Genomic DNA, 5,330 nt, shown 5'->3' with positions numbered 1-5,330 from the left:
AAAAATGCAAGCAGGCACTCACATTTTTGGAAGAAAGGGCTAGAAAAGAAAAGAGAGATGGCTTTAGAGAAGGGTTTATTCCTAGACAATAGTCATAGTTACTTAAAGGTAGGAATTGTATCATAGTCATCTTTGTATCTGTGGTTCTGAGAATAGTACCTGGAAATGAGTAGATGTTCAATACAGAAGGCAAATATTGACTGGATGGATGCATGGGTGGATAGATAAGTAGAAATAATAGATTCATCTAGAAAATATAGCTAAAGTATGTATCACCTGTAAATCTTGTTAACTTGGCAGGATTGAGCATGGAGGCGGAAATAATAGCCAAGCATCTACACACATGCACACCAGGCATCCCACTTCTTGTCTAATTACTAATGCCAGTTTCAACTCTCCTGATGATAATTTGGCAAAAATAAATAAGCCAAAGCACCATGAAGATTGTTATTTACAATGCACTGAGTTTTACTAACTTAGTAGCTAAGAAATAGTAGATTATAGTATGATGAATATCGATAAAATTTTATTCACTGTAATTGATATATACGAATTTTTAAAAATTTTTTGTAGCGTTACAGGTGTAAATGAACAGACATTTCTTCTGAATAGGAAAGTGAGAGCTAAAGAGTAAAGGCATGTATTCTATAAAACTGCAAATGAGTAATAAAAAAAAAAGCTAATGCCACCATATCTATTATTTTGGTATTTCCATTTTAGTGCTTCCTTTACCACAGACTTTATTATGTAATGAAAAGATGTAAATAGAAGTAGCTTATATCAGAGGTTGCCAAATAAAATTACTACAATTTCCACAAAAGTAATGTAAATAAATGACATGTTTATATTTTTTGACACAAATGCTTACCAATAAATGTAAAAGGAATGATGAAGTAAAAAAGCCATGATTTTCCAACCACCATAGTAATTGATTCTGGCTAGAATTATCAATGAATGCTAAAATTATTGTCTGAATCATTGCTAAGGAACAGGATACTTACATAATCTAAAACATTACTCCACAGACCACATTAATTACAAATGGCAAAAGGAAGTTTTACAATGGAAAATCGACATGACGAATAATAGGTCAAACTGATGTCATTTGCCTCCTGAAGTAAGGCAAGCAGAAAGGGCAAGCAAAAAGCTACTACATAGCTCTTCTTCACAAGGCTTATCGGGGAAACTATTAAGTTGAGTCAAAAAAATTAAATGCTCATGAAAAGTTTGGGAGTCAGTTTCAGCAAAATGTATTGACAGATTCTAAATCAGTACATCTGGCATTCCTAAAGTTTTGTATTTCTAACAAATTCCTAGGTAATGCCGGTGTTGGTCTACAGAACATACTTATGAGTAGCAGGGTCCTACACATTCCATTTCTGCCCCCACAAACAAAATGATTACAAGTAATAAAACAGGCCTGATTTAGCCAACCTTGATCAATTGGTACTAAATTAAAATCATGCTGAAAGACTAGCATTTGAGTTTTCTTGAATAGCATTTTAACTGTATAACTAAATTAAACCGATTTTATGCTTATCACTAATGAATATGTATATCATTCTGTAACATTCTGCCATATGGCTGATCTTTTTTCTAAATTATATGAAAGTGGCAGATGGTGGAAAACATTAACATTCTAAACTCTCATAAGACCTATCTGGACCAAATTTGGCTTACTATGCTAAAATACTAATTTTAGCATTTACTTTTATTTCAGCCAGAGTTTTGCAAACTGATAACTTTTAGGCCCAATTCAGTCTATAGATGTGTTTTGTGTGGTATATGCAATTGGATTTTTTTTTGGACATAGTATTTTAAAATTGAGAACTTGTCCATGAAAATAGTTTTAAAATATTAAGCTTTCCTTGATCCCTTGACATGCTTAACTTTCTTTACTAAAGAAAGAATTCTTAAATACTAAAATATTTGACTCACCATGCAATTGTCATGATTATATTGATAAATTCCTTGCTTACATTTAATGGACTTCAGAAGAAGAGTAATGTAAGGAAAGAAAAAAACAATGCTGTTTTAAAATAAATCTATGAATTCAATGAAACACAGAATAATAATGATAATAAATGGCAATAATATAATTATTTAATTAAATATAAATTATTTATAATTAAATATAAATATTAAATATGTCAAATAAAATCTGTGCATTGAGGTTGATGATATCTTTAATTGACAAAATATGCTCCTATTTTAATTATTTAAGATAATTATGTATTACAATTTTCAAAGATTTTCTGGCAGATTATCAAATTAATGTTCCATGAATCCTTCCTCCCAGCATCCATGCCCTTATGAGTCCCCTTCTAAGCTAACTCTGGATTTGGCCATGTGTCAGCTTTGACCAATGGGACATCAGCCAACATGATACAAACAGATGCTTTTTAAGGGTTTGTGCATTGGGCCTTAGATCACTAAATAGCCCAATTTACTGAAATGCCACAAATATCTTCAACTGCCAGGTTAGAATAATAATAATACTAACTACAAGAGTCTTCATTTTTGTATCTAAATACTTGGCTACTTAGGACAAATTTGAAGATTAGCAATACTAAATGGAGAATGTGCATTCCAAGTCTTCATAGTACACCAATCATATCCATGCACTCATCCTCTTAGAACTAGCCCTGCCACCCATCAAATTCTTGGACCACAGCTATGGTCTCATGAAAAAGCCCATTTAGCTTCCTTGAAGATGAAAGTCCACATGGGAAGAGAGGCCACCCATCTCAGCCTCTCAGTCAAGCCCAACCCCAAGCCTGTGGACTCGTGGCATGTAAATATATGTGTGAACCCAGAGACCAAAAGATTACTTCCATCTCTTTGTTCTCCTTCTCATTTGTAGGTTAACTGAGTTACTTATATGGCACAACATGTCAAAGTATTCTTAATAAACTTATATGAAACACATCTATAAATTAAAATATTCTTAATAAACTACAAAATATTGCTGGATTCCATATTCTAAAATATGAACATAATAATATGTATTATAATTTTTTGAATGGCCAGAATGTGTGGAGATGAGAATGAATAAATTAATAATATTAAAACAAAAATGTAGTCTATCATATCCAAGATTTTTTAAAGAGTTAAAAAACTGACGACTTACAATAAAAGCAATTTTTAAATTGTGGGGTATGTTAATATTTTTAAAATTCAGAACAGTGATATACAAAGGTGGTTACACATATTTTTTAACTTAAATTAAACAAACAGGATTTACAAACAATATTTTGGATAGATAAAACATATTATAACATAAATACATACCATGATTATAACTACAGATAATATCCTTCTTCCAGTTTGGAGCATATAAACTGAAAAATGGTATACACTTGCTTTTGATTTTTGTATTTCTTAAAATGTATTCTCTTTAAGTATAGAACTGGAACAAAGCTGGAGATAGCATACTTTCTACGAAGCTCAATAATCAAAACAGTATGGGCTTGGCAGGCAGAAAAAAGACACACATACAGATAGGACAAAATTGAGAGCCCAGAAATAAACCCACACATATATGGATGACTAGTTTTTGAAAAAGGAGCCAAAAACCTGAAATAGAGAAGGGAAAGCCTCTTCAATAAATGGTGTTGGGAAAACTGGAAAACCACATAACAGAAGAATGAAACTAGACTTCTGTCTGACATCAGACACAAAATTTACTCAAAATGATTTAAATACTTGAATATAAGACCTAAAACAATAAAATACATAGAAGAAAACATAGGCACTAAACTGACCTATCTCAGTTCCTTTCTATTCTGATGTGCTCCTGGGCAGCCAGCTAGGTTGAGGGTGCTCTGTCCAGTTCCTCCCACATACCAGGCAAAAGCAGCTCCTCCTCTGAGCCCCAATTCTCATAAACACAACAACAAATAAATTATTAACAAACAGATTGGATCTCTTTTAACTCACTGGTCGGTGCTTAGCACTGCACAGAGTGATCTATAACTCTAAACATCCCCTCTTGTTCCTAACCCCACTCAGGCCTAAGGAGAACCTAAGGTTCTCCAAACCTCTTGTCCTATGTCCTTTAAAACAAAGGACACTTGCACCCATAGAGGTTTGTGGGTTGTGCCACTGCCTACACTGGAAATGGATACTACTTCAGAGGACTTGAGTGATAGAAGTCCTTAGGTAAGAGAAAAACAAATTAATTAACAGGTCAAGTTCTTCCTCTTAACATCATTCCTAATCGTATGGAGGAGCATCCACTTTCTTGTTTCTCTTTGTGTTTCAACTTGTGTTTCTGAGGGCCCTCACCAATTAATTTGGTATTTGTATCAGTTTACATGGCAATCAATGAATACTCTCTATCCAATATGGTAGCCTTAGCCACATGTAGCTATTGGGCTCATGACATGTAGCTACGTCGACTGAGAAGTGCTATAAGTGTAACTACACCGAATTTTGAAGATTTAGTATTAAAAAAGAATGTAAAAGACCTCATTAATTATTGTTATATGGATTGCATGTTGAAATAATATTTTAATAGGTTGGATTAAATAAAATAAATTATTTAAAAATTTTAATGTTTAATTTTTAATTTTTTTAATGTATAAAACTTTTAATTAAAAAATTAAAAGTTACATACATGTTTGCACTATATTTCTATTGGACAATGCTGATCTAGATACAATATGTATAAAGTATGATATTTATTTTAGCACAATTCAATGCTAGAATTGTGAATAGCTTTATTTTTATGAAAATAAGATTTAATAAAGTTTTTTAAAAAAGAATCTTAATGCAAATTTAAGTAATAAAAGTATATGTAAAATAATTTTAAGTTTTATATTTATCTTAATTTTTGATGAAAATATATTCAAATTTTGTACTCTCAATACAGTTACAATTAATTTTTAGTTCTTTAGCGCTTTACTGTAGTAGAGCACAAACTATGTAAAAATCTTAATTAGAGTAATGTAATGAGTGACCTTTTTCAAATGAAAACAAGAAATTCTGGAATGAATCAATTTAAAAATAACTAATAAATTATATACTTTATGTAATTATCCAAACATCACTGAACCATCAACAAAAATGTCTAAAATGTAGAGTAATAATTAAATTCAAATGTCTTTTATGTTTTGCCTTTCAGTAAAAAACAGCCATAGTTTAAACATGTATTTCAACTTTGTTATTATGGACATACTGTTGTTGCAGTAGGAGGAGAGAACTTACTTCATTTCTCTTGTTGTTAGCCTGATCTATAACTTTTAAATATTTAAACACATATTATGCAGACCTCTATTTATACTCTTGCTCTGGAGCTCACAAATGTGAGGGGTGGACCTTTTCTGATT

Source organism: Pteropus alecto, unplaced genomic scaffold (genome assembly GCF_000325575.1).
Source record: "Pteropus alecto unplaced genomic scaffold, ASM32557v1 scaffold7, whole genome shotgun sequence".
Lineage (NCBI taxonomy): Eukaryota > Metazoa > Chordata > Mammalia > Chiroptera > Pteropodidae > Pteropus > Pteropus alecto.
The sequence above is the reverse complement of the archived record's forward strand: the minus strand, read 5'-3'. Positions refer to the sequence as shown.